The 24999-nt window shown below is 32.2% G+C and overlaps 3 long non-coding RNA genes across 3 annotated transcripts; 2 read left to right on the forward strand and 1 right to left on the reverse strand.

Annotated features, from left to right (window-relative positions):
- Window positions 1-1629: 1629 nt before the first annotated feature.
- Window positions 1630-3041, forward strand: LOC126880215 (uncharacterized). Its single transcript, XR_007696490.1, has 2 exons — window positions 1630-2435; window positions 2625-3041. It is a non-coding gene; the product is annotated as an uncharacterized LOC126880215 (long non-coding RNA).
- A 2690-nt stretch (window positions 3042-5731) lies between these two features.
- LOC126880214 (uncharacterized) lies at window positions 5732-14762 on the reverse strand. Its single transcript, XR_007696489.1, has 4 exons — window positions 14614-14762; window positions 7981-9251; window positions 7674-7924; window positions 5732-7391 (listed from the first exon to the last, which is right to left on the reverse strand). It is a non-coding gene; the product is annotated as an uncharacterized LOC126880214 (long non-coding RNA).
- A 1064-nt stretch (window positions 14763-15826) lies between these two features.
- LOC126880218 (uncharacterized) lies at window positions 15827-20056 on the forward strand. The gene is made up of 4 exons (XR_007696493.1): window positions 15827-16082; window positions 16272-16576; window positions 16951-19611; window positions 19684-20056. It is a non-coding gene; the product is annotated as an uncharacterized LOC126880218 (long non-coding RNA).
- Window positions 20057-24999: the final 4943 nt, after the last annotated feature.

Consider the following 24999-nt stretch of genomic DNA (forward strand, 5'->3'; position numbering starts at 1 on the left):
CTTCAATTTTTTTGAGGACAAGAAAATTTTGCTTTCAAGAAATTCACGAATTTATTGGCGTCAAGTTAATAACGAACAAACATGGATGTCAAATTGTGCTTTGAGAACACGTCAAATTTGGCCTTGAATAACTTGGTCAATTTATTGTTCAATTTATTGTTGATGTAAAGTGCACTTAAGGAATATAGACGGTTCTAGAAGAGACCACACTAAACGTGACTAAACTCAACACGGACGTTTGCATAGGTATATATTAACATAGAGTGAAGTTGGATTTATAGTTTGACGTAGCGTAGACGTAGACGCAACGTAGACGTAAGAAACGGACTGGAGACGGAAGAAAATATTATGTCAATTTATAGATCGACGTAGCGGAATTTTTGCGCGTGCGTAGAAAGAGTAAACAATGACTTAATTCTAATTCAACAACATAGCCTATAAATTATACGAACAGTAAACAAACTTTGTGTTTATTTATTTATACTTATACTATTATTTATTATATTTATGTTTTGTGTGTTACATGGATTAGGAAATAAACGAAAGTATGCTCTTTGGTGCCGCATGCCGTGGGATTTCCAACTATTTTGTTTCATTTCCTGGTCTTTAAATGTTTATTGGATTTACCTATCGTATAATATGTGTGGATAACCACGAATTAGGCTAATAAACAACTCATATTTATCTGAAATATTGAAATGACTCTATGATATATTTTTATTAAATTAATAACTTAACATCCATTGTATTCAGTGTTCCCAGATGACTTTTTTGAGGATCAGGAGGTGTCGCCACGAACGATCAGGAGATTTCAGGAGACTCGCTCGCCTCAAAAATTGGTAGAATTCTGTAGTTTCAGTCTTTACGTTTATAGATTGGCAACTAGATGTCGCCACGAAAAATCAGTAGAATCAGTTGGTGGAGTATTTTTACGTTTATAGGTAGGCATGCAACTCTATAAAATCTGTAAGGGACGGCTGTGGCAACGCTATATGGCGGCTAAAGCATAAAAATAAAAAAAATAAAATAGGATAAAATTCTGAAAAATTAAAACTCCATACAAAACATATCTTGAATCATTACGCGCATGCGCAATGACGAGTAATGCTGCGCAGTAACACATTTTTCGTTACTGCGCATCCTCGTAATCATTCAAGAACGGTTTTGTATCGAGTTGGAACAAAACCAGATGATTTTCAGAATTTCATCACTTCATCAGGAGGTTTAAGGACGCCATCAGTAGATCAGTAGGCGAGGGTCGCCATCAGTAGGTCTCCTGAAATTTCAGGAGGTCTGAGAACACTGATTGTATTAACAAATAATTAACAAAATTCGAATATGTTGACAATCAACTTTTTACACAACACAAGGAATGAGGGGCGGGGCGGGTCCACTTTGAGTGACAGAACAAAATTCTGCCTTATGATTGGTCAGACGGAAGAAACGCACTGTAAAAGATGAAAGTTGGTCATCTCTTATGTTATGTTACGTTTCTCTTACGTTCCGTCAGGCGCTTGCGTTCATCTATAAACACGAGTACACAAAATTCGGTGTTGATCTTTTCCAGTGCGTCTCCGTTGCGTCTACGTCTACGCTACGTCAAACTATAAATCCAACTTGAGCCTTCACTCCGCGCGTCCTGACGACAATCTCTTTCTAGCACATTGTACCGAGAAACTAAGATGACATTAAGGTGTGAATATAGGCACGGAAGAGGAGGACAACTGTCGTAGCTTAATATGCGTAAGAGTGAAACAGCACTAATCCAAAGAAAAAAGATGGCGTCATCACTTCGCTTTGAATGACACTCTCTCTATGTCAATTTACCTCTATGGACGTTTGCTGTGATTGGCAGTCATCGTCATCGGATTGCATGATTTGAGTTTCCACTAGACTTGTGTTATGGACGGATTTTACGGGCTGTGATTGGTCGTATTCAAATCAATGACATATTTGATGACATTTAAAAGAAATACGTAACCCTGTTTTCGCGTTTGTTTTTGTTTATGCAGTGTGTTTATGTTATACAAAAGAAAAATATTGATATTTTAGTTATTAATCTTGGATTTTGAGACTATTTTATACGTTTATACTTGTTTATTGTACTCATTTTTAAACAGCCATATTATTTCCAGCAAAAGTTATGGAACGTTTACAGATAGATAGTAATATTTATAAAAAAAAACAAATTACTTTCTACTTGCTTCCTATATTTTGTAAATTTTTAAAGCTTCCTCCCAGACTCATTTGAGTATAAGGTGGTTCATTTTTCCGAAATAAATGGAAAGGATGGCGCATTTAATGCAGTGATTTGAGCTAATATAACAACACAAGAAGATGCTCAAAATTGTCAAAAAGAATATGAAAATGTTAATAAAGTAAATTTTAGAGTTCTAAGAACTTATCCAAATGATTCTATGAAGCTTGTTTTCAAGGTAAATATTGATGTTAATATATTCACTTTCTAACTTTATGGGTTTTATATTTTGTAGGGATGAATAATTAACATTGGAGAGAATTTTTAAGTATTTTGCTAAGCAACAAATTTTGTGTTCATTTTGATTTAAAGTTCAAAACATATATTCATATATTATAAGATATTAAATAGATTTTTTTTATTACAGAAAGACTATCGATGCCATCGCAATACTCAGGCTAATTTGCCTTCATCAAAGACAAAAAATCCGTCATCTAAACATGTTAACTGTCAGGCATTCTTAATAATTACAGTGAAACCATCAAGTATGAAAAGGTAAAGTCTATTTGCTAATCTGAGACACAACTACTGTCTAGTGACGTTGGTAATTTTTTTTTGAGAAGTTAGGTTGCTAGACGTAACTGGAAAAGACTACACAACCAAACATAACTACTCATAGCCAATATTATTATTAACAGTAAACAGGCATAAATAACATAACATACACCATACACCAATCAATAATTATTTATTTAAACCTTTATAATGTATTGATAACAGATGAGAAAAGTATTTATTGTACAAAATAAAAATATTTTATAGAAATAAATTCCACAAAATTTTATGAGTTTAGTATACACTCCCATTATTTCCAACAATTATTTTTTTTTAGTGAAAGATCAAGTTGATTTGAGCAGTTAATATCTATTGTTGGGTAGGAATTTTTGTGTTGTAAAGACAACACTTATATATTACGATTATAGATATTAAAGCTGCTTTTGATTGTATAAATATATAAAGCCTGGCAAAAAGTACAATAAAAGTATATAGAAATGTACTGGCTAAAGTACAAATAAACGGAAACTGATTGCCAATAATAAATCTAAGAGGAATAAAACAAGGGGACAGTTTCATTCATATTAGTAATGGATCGAGTAATGAAGAGTGCTAAAAGAAGGTCAAGGCAAACAGTCAACAATAGGGTATAGGAATTTAGTACCAGTGAAAATGGAAGGATTACTATATGCAGATGACCTAGAAATAATAGCAGACGATAAAGAAAAAATGCAAAAATTAATGAATATATGGGTGGAAGAAATAGAAAATTTGAAAATGGAGGTAAATGTAAAGAAAACGAAGACCATGATAGTAACCCAAAAGAAAAGGGAAGAAATAAACCAAACGTTATTTAGTCGCAAAAATGAAATAATGGAAACAATCTCGACGTTTGAATACCTGGGGGTAATAATATCAGAGGATGGAAAGGTAGACAAAGAAATCTCATACAGGGCGAAAAAAGCAAATAAGATCTACTATGCACTAAATAAAACAATATTTGGAAAGGAAGAAATAAAACTAAAGGTATACAATGCAATATACGTATCAACTTTAAAATTATGCAAGTGAAACATGGGTAAACAATGCAAAAATAGACAGTACAATAAGCGCAGCGGAGATGAAGCAGTTGAGAAAAATAGCAGGAAAAACAAAATTGGACAGAATAAGAAATGAGGATATTAGACAAAGGCTAAATAGCAATCGATAATAACGAAGATCCAAAAAAGAAATTAAATTGGTATGGACACATTAACCGAATGAACCAGGGAAGACTACCAAAGCAGGTGATGGAATCAAAAAGGTATGGTAAAAGAAGGAAATGGAGGACAAGAAAAAGGTGGATCGATCAGATTATAGAAATTGGGCAGGAAAAACACATACACAAATGAAAGAGTTAGCAAAGGACCGCAAGAAATGGAAGAGATGGATAGAGGATGAAAAGATCTGACACCCCTGAGGGGCATAAGGAGTTTCGAGAAAGAAGAATTTTTATTAAGAATTTGTCACTCAGATAGGTTCTTCTAAACTATGGTGGTAATTCAATGGCTTCTCCAAATAACGCTTCAACAGGAGTGGATCTCATGGCACCTAGACAAACAATCAATTGAATTCAGCAATTGATCGTTACATTTATTTTCTTTAATAAATTGGTGCTAGCAGATGCATATAAGATGGTGGCATAGTCTATGATCGACCTTATGTATGATCTAAAGAACAGCTCACTAATAAACAATTTAAAAAACGTTCTATTTGTTTTTTTCTCTATACCTACCATTAATTCCATCATAAAGTTAGTATGACTATTTTATGGCAATTCATTTAATTAAATTAAATATGTATTGCAGTTTAGGCAGGGGAATGGCCACTCGTATTAAAATTTCCTTCTGAAGTTCTTACAACCCTTAAACTTTTATATGTTAATACTTTGTTAGTCTCTGAGCCAATTTAGTACATCAGATCAAATAAGTCTGAAAGTTAATCATACATTTTTAAGACACAAATAAATATAATATTATCTCTTTTATAAGTATAAATTATACTATTTAATTTTCTTATAACATTACTACTAGTTATATAATTTTTGCTGAATGTAGATCCGAGAAAATTATAAGTACTTAATAAAAAACAGCATACAAAGTACGTAAATACTCTGAAAAATATTAACTTTACATTTATAAATTAAGATATTCATTTGTATTATAATATTTATTGTAGAAGAACTATAACTTTACAAATTTAAAATGTAAATATGTATAAGTATTATAACCTTAAAACTAAAACTGCAACAAACGAGTGAGAGAGATTCCTAATCCTAAATGTCCTTGATTTGAATACGACCAATCACAGCCCGTAAAATCCGTCCATAACACAAGTCTAGTGGAAACTCAAATCATGCTGTCCGACTCGACACCGTTAAGCCATTAACAAATTGTCAGCTTGCTAATAATCAACTTTTTTTTCATACGCGGGATCCAGGTCTATTACTTGTATCTAGTATCTCCATGTACTTTCTCATTGCTCAGTAATATCGATCCTACATACATAAAACTATCATCTTGTGGAGCTCTTGTTTATCCCAGCTAACTACTCTATGTGGATTTGTAATACCATATTTAAAAGAATATTCTGTTTTCGTTGCTTGAACTCTGATAGTTACCATCTCATACATGTCTAGCAGCACTCACATATTCAGCCGGTATTCCTTTCCTACTTAGTACCAGTAGGTTTCCAGTAACTTTGTCATATGTTTCTCACGATTAATAAATACTATGTGCGAGTCTTTCTTTTTCTCTTTCTCAAGTTTTTCCATTAGCTGTCTTAAAATAAAAATTGCTGTTGTGGACCTGCCTTGCATAAATTCAAAATGACTTTAATTTCTAGAACCTTACACTAAATATTGTTTTCACCATAAATATACGATAATAAAAAATGTTTACTGAAAATAACTATTGCAAACTAAATAAAACACTAAATACCTAATGTTTAAAATTTTTTATTCTTTATTAAAAATCTCGGAAATCAAAGGAGGGGAGGCTCTTATTGGTGCAATGGCGAAGGTAAAACCCCTCTAAACCCCGCCTGGGACCCAGTAATATTTTGATTTTTAAAGTACAACTCTAGTATATTATAATGTTGTCTATAAAATAACATCATTACTTAACAATTCTTTAAAATTCAGACCTAAATTAAGTATGCGTATATATGTAAATATAATCTTATAAGAAATTTCACAATATTTATGAATCAAGTAAAATCTATAAAAACAAACTAACATTCTTGTAAATTAGCCTATACAACTACAGTAGAACCCCGATCCGTGTGCAGATTATCCGGGCTGCGGATTATCCGTGCTATGATTTTCTATTACTCAAATTGAATTTTTAAGGTTTTATCAAAATAGCATCACTTTAATCACTCGACAGAAACTCTATATGCAGAAAAGGAGACTCATAATGAAAGATTTATTTTTTCTGTTATTTTTTTATGATAGGTAAGTACATATCATGCATAAGAAATTCTTATGAAATATTCTTATATGAATCATATACAGTGAGCACGTAAAGGTTGGAATAAATTCATTTTCTCAAGAACGGACGATTTTGGGAAAAAATCCCGAAACAGGTCAATTTTTATTTTTAAATTAAGACTTTTTGGCATATATGTCATACTAGTTACGTCACCCATCTGGGCGTGATGACGTCATCGATGTTTTTTTTAAATGAGAATAGGGGTCGTGTGATAGCTCATTTGAAAGGTAATTCAATTCTTTATTCAGTAATATAAACATTAACATAATTATTTATACAGGGTGCCCAAAAAAAATTTTTTTGAATTAAATTTATTGACATAAAAAGAAGAATGAGTGTAATTTATTTAATTCAAAATACATTTTACTGCTATCATAAAACAGGAAAAAATGTGTTTTTGGCAAATAAATATTGTTTTTGGCTTAAATTCAATATTAAAGCAGGTACCCACCAGCCTCGTGACAATTTGAACATTTAATTTAAGCAAAAAGCAATGATTATTTTTCAAATATACATTTTTTTCTGTTTTCTGCGAGCAGTAAAATGTATTTTGAAATAAATAAATTACATACATTCTTCTTTTTATGTCAATAAATTTAATACAAAAAAAAATTTTTTGGACACCCTGTATAAATAATTATGTTAATGTTTATATTACTGAATAGAGAATTGAATTACCTTTCAAATGAGCTATCACACGACTACTAGTCTCATTTAAAAAAATCATCGATGACGTCATCACGCCCAGATGGGTGAAGTCACTAGTATTATATATATGCCAAAAAGTCGTAATTTAAAATTAAAAATTGACCTGTTTTGGGATTTTTTTCAAAAGTCGTCCATTCTCGAGAAAATGAATTTATTCCAACCTTTACGTGCTCACTGTATAAGAAATTAATGATTGGATCATCTGTGCTTTTCAATTATCCGTGCCACTTCCGGTCACGAGGAGCACGGATAATTGGGGTGCTAAGTACCTACTGTATAATAAAAATTTAATACAGATACAAAACAAAAAACATTTGTGAGCTAAAAAACTATCTTAATATCAAATTCAATGTTTACTCAGTTTCTCTTTTTATTTTCTCCCAAACACCTTGCAGCATCATCTAAAACAGAGTTAGTATTATTCATAAGGTATTTTTCAGCTCATATACTTTACAGTTGCACTGGTAACAGGGAATACAAAAAATGTTACAAACTCTACAAAACAATGTGTAAGGCTGTTGTCTCCAATAGATGTTGTAGGCTGCGTATGTCACGCTGTAGGAAAATTGTTCATTTTCGTTCTTTTAATAAACTTTGAAGGACAGAAAACTATCTTACAACCGAAAAGAGTAATTCATATACCTGTGTTAAAGTTACATTATGTAATTTAATAGGATCCCTACCTGAAATTGCTCATGTATCTTCACATTCTTGAATCTCATGAAATTTTATTGGGTGGCACCTCATTAATTTCTCTACAACCATTTTTTCTTGTAGTTTTTACAGATGCATGGTTCAGCATGTCCAGCATGTGTTTTCCAATACATAACTGATAGAAAGCTGTCCTTGATCTCACAGTTTGCAAATCAGTCTGGAGGGACAATGAATGGAACAGGTTTCTCTGTCCTAATTATTTTATAGTTGGGCTTATATCCTAAAGATAGACAAGTACCTATAAGTTTTAATTATTGCAACTAATAAAGGACTTACCACATCAATGAATATAATATACTCTCCTAGCATCTATACTCCTTGCATATTATTGTTATTTCTGTTACACTCATAGCATGAAATTGATTAAAAACTATACTCATAGTATAAATCATCTTGTTTCTTTGTGTGAACTGTTCTAGACCTTACATAACTTGTCTCAACTTTCTGCATATCTTTCCACGTCTTCATATTTCCATTCTTGAACAAATTTTTCAAAAACAAGAAAGTGTCAATCAGACAGACAAAAAATATACTTACATAACCACAAAAATTCATCCAGATCCATATGTCTATCTATGTCTTCTTCTTCTTCTCTTTTTTTATGGCTTCGCTACGAGGCGATTCGCCAGCACTATTTATTGGCGACCGTGATGTAATCTGGTTCTAAACCATATCAGGGCCGCTGACATTTGCGTGAGATGGTAGCATTTTTTCCCAGGGTTGTTAACTCTACGGATTTTTCCGTAGATCTACGGATTTTCGAAATTATTTCGGATTTTCGGATATCGACCACATTTCTACGGATTTTTCAGCTGCAGCCATCAAGAAGCTAAAATGAGGATTTTTTACTCTTAAGGTCATAGAGTTATATATTAGCATAGAGAGAGTGTCATTCAGAGCGAAGTGACGACACCATCTTTTTTATTTTGATTAGTGCTGTTTCACTCTTACGCACAGTAAAGCTGCTATAGTTGTCCTCCTCTTCCGTACCTATATTCACACTGAATGTCATCATAGATTTTCGATACAATGTGTTAGAAAGAGATGCAGCAAACCAGTCCATGAGATCTTGTCGTCAGGAAGCGCGGAAGGTAGGCTCCCTCTATGTTAATATATACCTCTATGCTTAAGGTGTCATTCTTCTTCTTTTTTGGTCTATCAAGTAACATTCTTCTTCTTTTTTGGTCTGTCAAGTGCCATTCTTCTTCTTTTTTGGTCTATCAAGTGTCACCATTCTTCTTTTTGGTCTGTCAAGTGTCATTCTTCTTCTTTTTTTGGTCTGTCAAGCATCATTCTTCTTCTTTTTTGTCTGTCAAGTGTCATTCTTCTTCTTTTTTTGGTCTGCCAAGTGTCATTTTCTGTCAGATTTCTGCACTACGGATTTCTACGGATTTTTGAAGCGCCATCTACGGAAATATTCAGTTGCGTTGTTAACAACCCTGTTTTTTCCTGACTTTTAAAAATTTGAGGTTAAGGTGTTATATACAAATAGGAAACACAAACACAGATTGTAAACAAATGGTAATAGGAACGCCACAGAGGAGAAACTGAAAGGCAAAAATATTAAACATATTAAAATAAAGTTGAGCATCATGAATTACAAATTAATTTTATTATAGTCAAGAAACTGTAAGATTGCACTGACCGACCTTTCGTTAGGGGATATTAAGATTGTATCTATTGAGATTGGTGTTTTGAATTTCATTGAAATAAAGATTGTGTATAAATCCATGTTGGGAATAACATTAATGGGGCATTCAAAGAAAATATGGTTTAAATCCTCCACTACTCCGCATTCACATGCTGGACTGTCTATTATTTTGATTTTAAAAAGATGTTGTTTAGTTAAGCAATGACCTGTTCTCATTCTTATTATTGTGGTGATATGTCTTCTGTTTTTAAATGTTAGGGTTGAGAACCATGCCTTAAAGGAAAAAGAGGTTTGCATTCTCATATACTGGTAGTTTTTCCTCCGCAGCATGGCTTCCCAATTGATTTTAAATTTAGTAATAATTTTTTCCTTTATGGAGTTTAGAATATCTTGGGAGTCTAATAACATAGCCAACGGAATATTTAAGCCTGTCCCTATTTTGGCTAGTAAATCAGCTTCTACATTACCAGGAATGTCAGAATGTCCTGGAATCCATGAGATTAAAATGTCAAAACCTTTCTTATATGCTGATAAGATGAGATTTTTTGTTTTGAGGGAGATTGAGTCATCAGTGGCTGATATTTTAGGGTTTTTAATTTTAGATATAGCATTTAGAGAATCTGAGAAGATAATAGCCTTCTTGATGTCTTTAGATATTATGATTTTAATTGCTTGGTAAATTGCTACATTCTCGGCTTTTGTTATAGATAACTCACCAGGAAGCCTAGAAGAAAACTTGAAGTTAATGTTGGGAATGTTGACTCCAAAACCTATTCTCCCATTACTTTTGGAGGCGTCAGTATATACAAAGGAGAAATCCCTATTGTACTTTTGGGTGAATATTGAAAATTTTTGTTTGATTGATGATTCATTTTTCTTAAGATTACAGTTTAACGTTTGTATTGGATTGATTAATGTGTTGAAGTCCAAGTCATAACAAGGAAAGTTTGGATGTTTGTGTATTTTGTTTTGATAAGGGAAAAAATGTTCAAGGGCCATTACAAGAAGAGGTACGAGGTTTGCCTTGTGGAAAATGGGTTTATTTATGATTTTTCTACGTATGTTAAGAAGCGTCTTTATTACTGGGTGATTGTTAATTTTGATAATTTTAGATATGAATTTAGACGCTAGTATTAGACTTCTATGTTCCAGGTCAATCTGAGCAGATTCAGCTAAGATTGCTAAGCGCGGAGTGGATTTCATGCATCCCAGGCATACTCTGAGCCCTTCGAAAAATACTTTATTTAGGTTATTGCTACATTTCTGTGTAATTGGGCTGAACAGAAAGGAACCATAATCCATATGAGACCTAATCAAAGCATTAAAGACCATAATTAGAATCTTGGGGTCTGCACCCCACCAAACTCCACACAATGCTCTCAATATGTTGATATTTTTCTTTGCTTTAAGTACAATTTTGTCTATGTGAGGGTCCCATTTCAAGTTTTTATGAAAAGTGATGCCCAAGAATTTAACCTGATTTTTGAAGGGAATGTTATTGTTATTATTAAGAGTGATTATAGGGGGGTTTGTTTTGCGTTGACCTCTTGTGAACCACACAGCTTCACATTTATCAATTGAAATAGACAACCCATGAGCTTCTAGCCAGTTTTGAGTGTTTGTAATTTCTGGGATGATCTTATTTGTCATACTATGAATGTCTTTACCACTAATATACAACACTAAATCATCTGCATACCCACATATTTTCACTTCGTTAGAGAATAAATAGAAAAGGTCATGAATGTATATGTTAAAAAGAATGGTGCTTAAGGGAGAGCCTTGAGGTAGCCCCTTAGAAGTTTGGTATGGTCCCAAGAAATTGCCGTCATCAGCTCTTGAATATAAAAGTCTATTTTGTAGGATTTTAAGGATAAGGTTGATTAAAGCCAAGGGGAGGTTTAAATTTTTAAGTTTATTATAAAGGTGGTATATTTCAACATTGTCGTAGGCTGATTTAATATCTAGAAAAATGGCTAATACCGTTTGGGAAGATTCAAATGCTTCTAAAATCGTAGAGTGTAAAAGAGCTAAATTATCATATGTCCCTCTACCTTTCCTGAAACCTGATTGATTAATTTTAAATAGTGAATTGTGTTCCATAAACCAATCCAGACGATTTTTAATTATGATTTCGAGAGTTTTAAGTACACAGGATGATAGGACTATTGGTCTGAAACTCTCAGACAAAGTAGGGTTTTTTTGAGGCTTTAAGATGTTAATTACATTAAATTTTTTCCATTCCACAGGAACAGGACCCCCACTCAAACAAAGGTTGTAAATTCTTAACAGTGTGTTTTTGGCTGCCAGTGGGAGGTTTCTTAACATCAAGTAAGATATGTCATCGATACCTGGCGCAGAATCTTTTTTATTATTTAACGCCAAATTATACTCATGGATTGAAAAGGGAGCAACTTCTTGGTTATCATATGACATATTAAAATTGGGATCAATGTTTATTGAAGACATTTTACCTAATATTTCTAATTTAATATTATCTGGCGGATTATGAACAACTTTATTATTGTGATAATTGGAAAATTTTTTAATTTTATTCCAAACGTAAGTGATATTAGATCCTCTGTTTAAGGATTCACAAAAGTTTTTAAATTTGTATTTCTTTTTTGCTTTTAAGTTCCTCCTAGTCATAGCGATGATGCGTTTTGTTTCGATGAAATTTTCTATAGAGGGGGAATTATTAAAATTGGAGATTGCTTCTTTTCGTGTTTTGATCCATAAGGAACACTCTTCGTCCCACCATGGATTCCTGGGTCTACCCTGTACCCCACAATTTTTGAAAGGGATTGCTTCATCTGCCGCTGTGTTTATGACTGTAAGGAAATCCTTATAGTCTTTGATTTCTGACAAGTTTTGCTTGTTTAATAATATGTTCTGGTAATAGGTATTCCAGTCAGCTTTTTTAGTGTTTCTTGTTTTGTATGGTTTAAGTAAGTGTCTTTCTATTCCATTAAGGTCCTCTATATTTAATTTAATGTATGTGGGAAAGTGGTTACTGTTACCGCAGTCTTGGATAACACCCCACTCAGACGACAAACACATACTGTTGCTCACAATTGCAAGATCTATTGCACTGATGTTCTTATTAGAGTCTTGAAATAACGTTGCTGAGCCATCATTTAACACTGTAAGGTCATTATCAAAGGAAAAATCAAAAATAACTTTACCACCTTTATTGCATACCCCTTTATCCCAAGCGGGATGGTGTGAGTTCAAATCCCCCATAATGATTAGATTATTTAAGGGTATACCTTCTACCATTTCGTTTAGTAAAGTGGCAGTGATTGCCATATTTGAACTAGAATATATATTTATAAGGTATAGGTTACTGATACTAATTATTATGTATTGAACTAGAGCTGAATTGAATTTTTTGATTGTCGAAAACCTTATGGATTTCTTAATGCATGTTGCCACCCCACCAAATGAATCATCCCTGTCTTGTCGGATGATGTTATAAAAGTTTAAAGAAAATCTGGCATCATGCTTAAGCCATGTTTCATTGATGAAAATGATATCTGGATCCATTTCGGATATTAGACTAATCAGGTTATCCCTATTTGCGTTAACACTTCTGATATTCCATTGTATTATTTTTAGTTTTGGGTTGTGAGACATTGTGGTGTATAGGAAGTTATAAAGAGTCAAAGTCTGAGATTGAATCTTGGTCCATATAGTCCAAGTTTGTCTGGGATAATATATTTTTGAGAATATTTAAATTATCGAATGTCGCATTATTGAGAAAATGTAGACAAGCGTTTCTGGTATTATATAAAGTATCTGAGTCAGAATGTTGAATATGTTGCAATGCACTGGGATGCCAGGCTAAGTTTTGTAGAGAGTTTGATGAGGGTTTTTCTGTGTTTGTGTTATATGATGTTGAGGCTTGTTGTTGGGAGGGAGAGTATGTTGATTTTTCGGGGCGTGAATTAGGGAAAAAGAGGTTTTCTTCATGAGCTTTCTTGTCGTACCCTTTTTGAATGACTCGTCTTTTGTTGTTTGAGTTAGAGACCACCTGTTGAAATGAGCGTTTGGTAGTGGAGGATTTGAAGTTATGAGTTCTTCTTTGGGAGGGCGTGACAGAGTCGTTGATGCTAACATTATTGTTTGGGATATTATTGGACTTCCTATTCCTAAGAACTGGGAAGTCACTGGCATACATAATAAACTTATCTTTTTCTACATATGTTTTTGTGACTGCTTCGTTGGCATCATAGAAAGTCATATTTTCGTATGCCATTAATTCTTTAATGTTTTTTTGCCTCAGGAATTCGGGGCAGTTCTTATCAGTGGCTTTGTGGGGTCCCTTGCAGAAGAAGCATCTGACTTCACATGCTTCAGTATGGGCAAGTTCACCACAGTTAATGCAACGATCTTTACTCTTACAGATTGTTTTAGTGTGCCCAAACCTTAAACAATTGAAACACTGAGTAACTGGTGCTACGTAAACGTTAACTAGTTTCGGCATGCCATAAAAGTTTACTATTTTAGGCATTATTACACCTTTAAAAGTAAAGAGTACTGTGCCTGTTGGTTCGTACGTGATTACGTCATTCTTGAATACCTTCCTATTGAGTCTTCTAACATTTAGTATTTCGATGTCAGAGCCTGTACTGCAACAATCCAACAATTCTTTGTCACCAATCTCTAGATCAATTTGTCTAACTATACCCTTACAAGTAACAAAATTAAAGGGAATATAAATTTTATAACCCTTGTCTAACAAAGTTTTATTATTTAGAAATTGATTAGCTGATTCAAAATTAATAAATTCAATTGCAATTCGATTAAGGCCTTTACTATGTATTTTTCGAATATCTTTTAATTTTAAATTGAAAATATCTCTAGCAATTTTAATCCCATTAAACGAACCTACTTTCGTATCTATGTTTGTTGATTCTAAATACACAAAAAAGGGCCCATTATCTTTTTCGGAGTAGAGGTTGATAATTTTTTGTTCCTGATGGGTTTTATCGTTCTGAGATAGGCTATGGGAGTTAGAAATATCGTTATTACTATTTGAAATATCGTTATTACTATTTGATGCGGAATCTAAAATTATGTTCTCGACGGGTTTGAGGGGGGACGTACCCCCCTGTTCGTTACTCATAATACAAAAAGCCAGTCAGTGCAAGTTTTGTAATAAACAATATATAAAAAAGAAAAATAACAAAATATATCAAATTAAGCCTATAAAAAAGAAAGAAGTATTCAAATGATTAAGCTAATGCTCAACTTACCCAGACAAAAACAATTTGGGGTAGGTTAGGTACGTTAGTACTTAGGAAAGACCTCGTATTCGTAGAACGCGGAGCCAAGCGCTGTTCACACCACTAAGCACAGGTCAAGAGTGGTCTATCTATGTCAAAATCAGATGATAACGACCAATCACTGCTTACGTCCGTGTGGAATTTAGTAGTCTGTTGGGAATTTGGGAACACCTCTTCTACTACTCTGCTAATTTGCATAAATGCGATCGCATCGCTTGAAACGAAAGTGCACGGAGTCCCGCTACTGAGCTGGGAGAGATTAAATGCACTAGATGTTTCACGCAGGTATCTCAAGGTCATACTAAACTAAATGTCATTTTTAGTAATGATACGTTTTTTGAGATGTCGCCATGCACCTGGAGTGAAGATTTCTTCTATATCACTGAGTCTGAGTGTCATTATAATTTGTTAATTGTCATCATTGTCAGTATACCTTTATCTTTTATCTTTATATCAGTAAAAATGTTTATCTGATTGTTAGCAATAATCCAAAAACCTGATTTAGATAAAATGGATTCAAATACAGTTTTTGAAACAAAACGAATGTGATTTGAAGATCCCTAGGAAGATCAAATTCCTAGCTTACATTTGCATGGTGAGTTCAACAAGTATTTGTTATTAGAGAACAAGTAAACACAGCTAGTGGTGTAGGGAAGCAAACGAATGTAACACCAAGTAAGTAACCCCTACATAAAATATATAATTAATACAAATTATTTTACGTGAAATGAATATGGTTATTATCAAATCAATTATATTAATTTTTTGTTTTAGTTGAAAGTCCTTCAACAAGTAGAGATGCACACATGTTTCAATAATTTGAGATACCCTTTTGTAGAAGTATTTGGAAGATAACTATTAATAATTTCATTTGTAAAGATACGATTTGTAAAAAAGTATATACAAAGTGGTTTTGCTGGTATTAAATAAATAAATAAAAATACGTTGTCATGTCTTATTTTTTCCCAAATGGTATTTTGTATATTTGAAATTAAAAATAATTTGCATATTTTAAAACCAAATTATTTTTTTTTCAACTTTACAAATATTTTAACCTAACATTTTCTTCCCACCAAAATTACATTTTGAAATTCCCGCTTGCATTAGTTCCGATACAAGCGGCATGGAGCGCTGTTTTTCATATTTAACCAAAGCGTTATCGTGAAACATCTAGTGATTAAATGTCCAGCAAACGACGGCAATGTTGCCAGATTCCTTTTAGCGGGAATTTTAAAATTTTATAGCAGTTTGGTTTTAAATTTGACAGTCCTGTTTTCTCAAGTCAAAAATCTTAACCTTACTTTTACAAGTGATTAGGATTATTATTTTATTTACATGTAAATTGAAACAATAAATATTGTGCTGTGTCATAATTTCAAACTCATTATGTTGCAGTATTTTCCAGTTGATAAAATTGCAATTCAAAAACTTTTAGGCAGGTACCTGTAACTTCCACATTATTATTTATTTTTTAAGTATTAAGGTTGATGTTGATATCAAAAATTTAGATTTCAAAGATAGTTTTATGTAGGTAGATACTAATAGAGTAATACTAGATAATAGATTAGATACAAAGTAAGCTGTAAGTAGTATAACTGCCCATGTAATCACCTGTTATGTTTTTTTAGATTTGCACTGTAAAGATGGCACAGGAAGAGAACAAGAGTACAAGAACATGAAACATCTTATTATGAATGTATATGTATGTGATCCTCAAAAAATTATTTTACAAAACAAGATAGAGAAAGAGCTTTAAAATCCCAAGGATCCTGCAAAATGGTTATTTGGTGTACTAGTTGAATAATAATATCTAAAAATATTCAAACTATTTTAAAACACATTATGGGCATGAGGATGATATAGAGCACTTACATAAATACCAAAATCAGATAAATATCTCTTCAAAGTTTATTTTGAGACTTTCTTCAACAATGTAAGTAAAATATTTGCATATCGACGGCGGAAAGGCAGGACTTTGTAACGGAAAATTTTTTATAACATGAGTTACTTCAGTTTTTGCTTTAGAATAAGTGTATCGGCAGCTATTAAACAGCGATTACAGCTGGGAAAGTTTCCGGAAGGCTTCCAGAAGGCTTTCCCAGCTCTAAAAGCTGTTTAATAGGTGCTGATACACTTATTCTAAAGCGAAAACCAACGTAACTCATTTTATACAAATTTTTCAGTTATGAGGTCCTGCCTTTCCGCCGTCGATATACACAATATAATTTAAAACAAGAATATTTACTACAGTTTACAATTTCAAATAGTGTGTTTGATTTTCCTATACCTATATTTTACTTTTTTTAGTAAACTTCAGACTGTTCAGGATAGCATAATAGCATAGGAGGCGAAATAAAAAGAATTGATTTACTTACAAGAAAAGATATCACAAACATTAAACTCTATTATGGCATTGATTTGAAAGATGGGTATATGTACAATGATGATGCAACCAGTGTTTATTTTTGGGTTGAATGCTTACAGACTCATGTCCAATATTATTTTACAAACAACAGGGCATACTAATGGATATTCATTCTGAATTTAACATTTATGATTTTTGTCTTATTTTCCTTAATACTGTGCCAAAAGGAAATGTTAATTAAGTTTGGTAAATCCTTTATTGCAATCGATGGAACTCATGGGCTCAATTCCTATGACTTTGAACTTATGACAGTATTAGTAAAAGATGAATTTGGGAATGGATTTTGTACTGCTTTCTTATTTTCAAATAGAAAAGATACCTACTTTAATTCACCACTTTTTTTTAAATACACGTCTGTGTTGGTATTATATGTATAGTCAAATGTTTTCATATCAGGCATAAGCGACACCTTGTACAATGCCTCGTCAAATGTAATGGGTATTACTCCTAATAGACTGTTAAGTGCCTGGCACATAGATAGGGCATGGTAAGTAAATCTTAATAAAATATCTGATTCTGAAAAAAATCCTATTATGTATACAAGATGTATTAATGATGGTTTAGAGAGTATTAATAGCTTTTTGGGTAGACTTCAAGTGATGCAGATACATACAATTTTAGTAAGTATTTCCAGTATAACTACTGCAATAACATCCAACAATGGGCCTATTGTTATAGGAAGGGGTTGTGGAATTAATACCAATATCCCACATAACAATTTCATGTTCTTAGTAGATTCATAGAACATACTTTTCAGAAAAAGTATATACTTAGAATATGCGTAATTACCATTGCGAATGTGCAGAGCATATACTGAGTATATACTACATTACAGTACTTAAACGTTCTATGTATATACTTAGAATGTACTACCGCACTTCTTTTCAGTATATACCAAGAACATACTTTTTAGAAGATTCTAAGGAGGTGCTATAAACCTTCTATTTATATACTTAGAATGTACTATCGCACATATTTTTAGTATATGGGAAGAATATTCCAAGGAAGTGCTATATACCTTCTAGTTATATACTTAGAATGTACTATCGCACATATTTTTCGTATATGGGAAGAATATTCCAAGGAAGTGCTATATACCTTCTATGTATATACTTAGAATGTACTATCGCACATATTTTTAGTATATGGGAAGAATATTCCAAGGATGTGCTGTATTTCGCAGAAGTATGTTTTCAACATCACCCAATCTCATCCTATAGGTTCTACCAAAGAATACTAAGTATTCTTTGGTTCTACTAATATATTATATTTACATATTCTAATTGCATATGAGAATGTAGTTATTACATTCTACAATATTACGTAAAAAGTAAGTATAAAATATATAAACTTTAGTTAGTTATATAGGTACCTATGTATAATAAATATTATATGGGTAAGTAGCCTATATATAAAATATAAGTTATATTTAGTTATTATGTGCACATCAAAATAAAAATGCTGCTTATATAATTATATAATAGCCAAATATATATAATATGTATGTAAATTACTAAAATTTATAGGTATCTATATACATTATACATACTTTTACTTACTAGGTATTTAGGAAATATTGAAGTACCAATATCAATTTATTATTTTCAAACTGCTTTTTATGTTCTTAAAAATGTTTTAGTCCTTGTAGCTAGAAATACTTGGTCCTACCTTACAGCGTAGACATAAATGCATAACTGTACTGGAAACTATTTTCATATTTTGCTCTTTTGTTACCTACCCCCTTCCCTTGTGCAGGTATAAAATGCACTGCAAGGGTCAGAATGACAATGAATGGCCGTTTCCGGATTCCCGAAAATTATAGGTAAAAATACTTATGGTATAAACTCAAATCAAAATGGTATATTCATTTCAACTGAAAACGAAACGAGAATTTCTCATTTTTCTTCAATAGAATTAAGTTTTAAACTTTTTACCATACAATTAAAACGGTTAAAAAAATGAATTAGATAGTTCACTAGTACCTACCAAAATACATAAATTTGATTAATTATTCTTAACGCGAAGTTGATAATCTATAGGCTAACATTATTCTTCTTCCTATAGGTACATACAGTATATTCTTTTTAAGATATTTTAAAAGTATATACAAGTATGTGTTAAGCATATACTTTTGCATATACTTACGCATATACTAAGAATATTCGATTAAGGTATATTCTAAGAATAAACTTTTACGAACATTCCGAGATACTACGTACCCGAATGTGCTCAGTATATTCGGTGCAAGAATATTCTTTGAGGCACATGCAAAGAACATGAAATTTAGAATGTTTTTTATGGTACATGCTATGCTTGTACTACGCATATACTAAAAAGGATATACTTCGACGAATGTTGGTAGGATATGCTTAGAACATGATGCGAACATCATTGTTATGTGGGATGACCATTCAAAATTTTCATAAAATTTTGGATAAAAGGGTATCCATTAGTTGTTATAAGTTAAGTTTAAAACTTGGCACTCATGGAGAGCTATACCATAATATATAATAGGTATATCTCATAATATTACATCTCATATTGTTCACTACAGTAGTAATGAGTGATCCTGCATACACAGAACCATAATAATATATTATAGTTCGTGTATGCAGGCTCACTCATTACAATAGTGAGCAATATGAGATATAACATATTATAGTATAAGTCTCTGTGCATGACCAGATTAACATGTTTGGTGCCCATCTCGAACAAGCTCCACTTGGCTGGTACCACATACTTAAATCATTTATTTAGTTACACAGTACTACTCACATAACTTATGTGTCGTCAGTACCTTCCGTAAAACCGTCGTGATGCTACCCATACGTCATGGCCACTGAATGTGTTAAAGCTTGTTAATGTAGGAGAGTTATACTAAAATATATATCTTATATTATATTGCCTTAAATAGAAAAAATATCTTATTTAAATTGTATCCATGTAAGTTTTCATTTAATGAAATAAACCTGTGATGAAATAAATCAAAAAAGTGTTGTTTACTTGTGTACACCCAGCAATATCCTGATCATAGATAAATAATATAGTATTACCGGATCCTGATATGCAGACGCCAATAGGGCTTTTCATCGATTGTTATTTGTTTCGAGCTTCTGTCATGAGTCACATAATATTAATGTATCTACGTCATACATCTTTGGTTTGTATCATTGGTATATACCAATAACGTATGACATAGATATATTAATATTATGTGACAGAAGCTCGAAACAAATGACTGTGAATGAAATGCCCTATTGAATAGGGCTTTTCATCGATTGTCATTTGTTTCGAGCTTCGGTCAAGTGTCACATAATAGGTTCGTTCCAAGACGACACATTTGTACGATCCCTTGAACCGCCACGAAATCGATTGGACTCTTTTAATGCGCAGAATCGCCCTTGAACGGTCTTCTTTCGATCTCGAACCGATTACCGGTACGTAACCCTCTTGGAACGAATTGGTGTACCATTTCAAGTTCGAGTTGCGCCTGAGCCATTTTCAGTACGAGTACCACTGTACCACTAGTAGTTTGCTAGATGGTTAAGAATTAATATTTCTTACATGTTCATTAAACATCACTTCAGCTTCAAAATCTTCCCCAGAATCGATATCTGACATTAAATCGTTGTCTTCTATGAAAAAAAAAATAATAAATTATCCATTTGTATAAGATTAATTTGAAAAAAAAAAGAATTAATAATTATTCAAACGGAAATCAAGATTCACAGGTACTAATAGCGTAAATTGTGGATTATTCTATTATTGAATCATCAGCTGATCTCATAGTGACCAGTAAAAATGAAAACAATCCTAACTGCGCAAGTCAGTACAAATAGTTTCTGCTTGAAGGCATGTATCAAAAGGGCCGTTCAGTTACCGATTTCGAAGCGGTACATGGATCACTTGGAACAACACGGTGTACGATACCAATCATCGTTCATGTTCGCTTGGAACGCATTTTTTATAATGCGCATGACGAGGGCAGTACGAAGGACGGTTTTCATGTCACTTGGAACGCGCCTAATATTAAAATATCTACGTCATACTTCTTTGGTTTGTATCATTGGCAATATCAATAACATATGACATAGATATATTAATATTAGACAACACATGACAGAAGCTCGAAACAAATGAGTGAAAAGCCCTATATCATGTAAATACAAGTCATAAAGATGTCTTTCTACAGTTAAAATTGCACAGCCTAAAGACATCATTTATGTAACTTTTAAGCCGTCACAAAATGACTGCAATAAGAAAATAGAATTTATTAACTTGCCCTCGCTAAGAATGTTTTTTTAAATTTTTTTGATTTTGCGGCTTTAGCGCTTAGCTATTTAGCCAGATACATGATGAGAATTAATACTATTATAATACATATTAAAACTAATTCAAATTACTAGTAATTTTATTAATATTCTGAATAATTATGTAACCACTTAATACTAAAATAAAAAAGTGTCCATCTATACTATCCCAACACATTTTCACCTTTGAAATCGTAAATTTCCATTCCCATTAAAAAATAATTTGTACTGTATAAGTATATTTCTTTTGAGCTTCATTTTTTTTTCAAAATACTGCAACATGAGTTTTAAATTATGACACAGTACAATACTTGTTTCAATATTTACATGTAAACAAAATAATCCTAATTACTTGTAAAAGTAAGGTTATAAATTTAACAGAACTCTCTTTTAAAAGTAAAGTGACATTAGACTATTTTTAAAATTCCCGCTAAAAGGAAAAAGGTAAATCTGGCAACAGTGCCGTCGTTTGCTGGACATTTAATCTCTCCCCCCTGAGCTTCGCTGGTGGCGCTCCTGGCGGATTACTAATTCAACTTTCACCGGTAATTTTTAAATTTATTATTTAATTGTTATCGCTTAATATTTACAACGCAAAAATTAATTAAATTGTAGTCGATTTTTTTAAGATTTTGCTAATCATTTTAACGTTATATTGATAAAATATGAATTTCTTACTTCGGGTACTTTCAAAATTATCGTGTAGATGGCGCTAAGATTAATTTATAATTACATATTACGGAACACTAAAAAACTTAAATTCAGTATTTAAAACGTAAGTATTGGCTCCGTGCGTCTCCCCTCTACGTACAGTCACGTGATACGCTGTCAGATTTTGTAAGGACGTTTTAACATTGAGTCTTATGGGATTATTTTGTTAAACTTGAATATTTTATTTTGTAGTGATAATAACCGAATACAATTGTTAGAATTCATTAGTTATTAATTTATACTGTAATTTATAGTGCAACAAAATATTTTCTTTTTCGTTAATAAATATTTATTGACATAAACTGCGATAGTGAGGTTATGCATACAAAATCAAACTGATAATCAATATTGGAAAGTGAAGAATTTATAGTGCGTTTTTATTTTCTGTTTATATTAATCGCTATGTCTAGGTACACGCTAACGTGTACGCAAATAAAAAAGTTAGGTACACGCGAAACGTCATCAATTCAGTGACGTCACTATTTAGCGTGCACTGTTACTGGTTTTTTGGATACACGCTAACTTGAGCCACGTGTATGCTGTGGTATAATAAGTATATACCGCGAGTGTTCGAGTGTTGGAATTTGTCTAATCGCGTTGTGTTCACATTTTAATATTGATTCGTAAAGAGTTTCTTTTTTTTATTTGTTTAGTGTTTTTTTAATTAACTATGGAATGTGGGCAATTATTTAGTTCTTTTAATGAGTTTAACATGATTTTAAAACAGTATGAAAAAGATAAGAGACAAAAATTCATGATTAACGGTAGCAGAAGTATTAAGATAAAAGATACAGGGCGATTGATTAGTGTGATAAAGCTCAGTAGACCGGCTATAGTAATAGATAGCAATAAAAGTTAATAAAAAAAATTGTAGGAAACTTTGAGCTTCATATTACAAAATTAGTTAAAATGTTACAGGGCGTTCGATAACATAGTGGCAGACCAAACGTATGTTTTTTTTAAATGGAACACCCTATATTTTATTTTATTTTCGAAATCTTCTTAACTTCCCCATCACAAAAATATAAAGGTTTATTATGTTATATAGGATAGGGTATTTACAAATATTAACATATTTTCTATGAAAATGGTAACAAGTTCAATTCCCTGTATAAATAGAAATAAACACAACAGCATTGGTTTATAGTTTATAAACTGGTATAATTGACTTACGTAGTAAACAAATCTTTAACAATATTTTGTACATTTCATGTCAACTAAAATTTATTTAGCTAACGTGAATATAATACATACACATTAATTTATTACATTATTAAGTTTGAAACATTTGAATAGTTCTGCTTCCCTTCCCCTCTCCTCATAATATCAAATATTTTTCTATCAAACAAACAATAAACATATCAAATCAAAATAGCGTGTACCAAAATATAAAGTCACTGTGTACGCTAAATAATGACGTCACTGGCTTAATGAAGTTTAATTCGCGTGTACCTAACTTTTTTATTTGCGTACACGTTAGCGTGTACCTAGACACAGCGTATATTAATACATAATATCACTAGAGTGATACGGCATTTTTTTAAATGTCTCATTTAAACATACACAAAGCGTCCTTATAAAATTTCAAAAAACCGCCACCATGAGCAGGTCGGTCGATTTTGCTTTGACACTTTGTTAACGCTCGGAGCGAATATTTAAGGTAAAAATATATACCACAGCTTTCACCAACTAATATTTTTTATAATTATTGTTTTTACTTTTAATTTTAAATTAATCACTTTGACATTTATGTCAAATTTCCGGTAAAGGTTTACAGACTTGCCACTACTAGCGCTCGCGAATTTGTAAATATCCCCTCTACGTACGAGCTCACAGCGTATACTCTCCGGCTGTCATGGCGGTGTCGAAATGAAATTGCGACTGTCGAAATGAATTAGAATCAGGCCCCTGATCTCTCCCATGTTATTGATATTACCAAAGACATATTACGTAGATATATTAATATTATGTGACACTTGACCGAAGCTCGAAACAAATGACAATCGATGAAAAGCCCTATTCAATGGGAGAGATTAATCTCTCCCCTAAACCGACACCCAGGGATGCCAGGTCTGGGGATTTGTCTCCAGAACTGGGGAAAATTGATAAACTTTGGGGACTGGGGAAAAACTTTTTTAAAATGACTAATATCTGGGGAAATCAAACTGGCTAAAATATATGTTATTAAATTTAGTAACGCCACAGTATATAGGTTTATACAACAATCAGTATAGTCACTTGCCGTGAAGTACGTTATGAAAAAATGTTCCATTTTTCCCACTGCGCATCGAGACCTTGCAGCCGGACGCAAGCGCATAACAGCGTGTGTTATACTGCTCAACATTATTTTTGATACACTGCTCGAAAATAAATAGGACAAATTTGAAATAGATTTTTCGAAATAAGGAATACTTTTCTACAATTAACGTTTACGAAGCTCTTGACAATTTATCGATAGTTTCATAAATAATTATTACTGTTGTTCTGAAGACTAAATGTATCAGCTTTAATGGATTCATTGAGATAATAAGTGCGTTCGCGGGTGCCTGTCGGCGACAAATTAGCAGCAAAACGCATGCGCACTTTAAAATTATATAAATAATATCGTTAATAGATAAATATACAAGGTATATTTACCTATTATAATTTAATAATTAGTTATTAATATTAATTAAAAGTAAATATACCTTGTTTATTTATCTATTAACGATATTATTTATATTAAATGAGGTTAGAAATTGTCGGCGACAATTTGTCAACTGTACCCGCGAACGCACCTTATGTACCTACGATTTTCAACTAAATAATTTTTTCTATATAAACAAAATTTTAGTCTAACAATGGGCTCTACTTTATCTTCATTGGTCTTCTTCTTCTAATGCCTACTCCACTAATGAAGGTTGGCTATAA

Source organism: Diabrotica virgifera, chromosome 2 (assembly GCF_917563875.1).
Source record: "Diabrotica virgifera virgifera chromosome 2, PGI_DIABVI_V3a".
Taxonomy (NCBI): Eukaryota; Metazoa; Arthropoda; class Insecta; order Coleoptera; family Chrysomelidae; genus Diabrotica; species Diabrotica virgifera.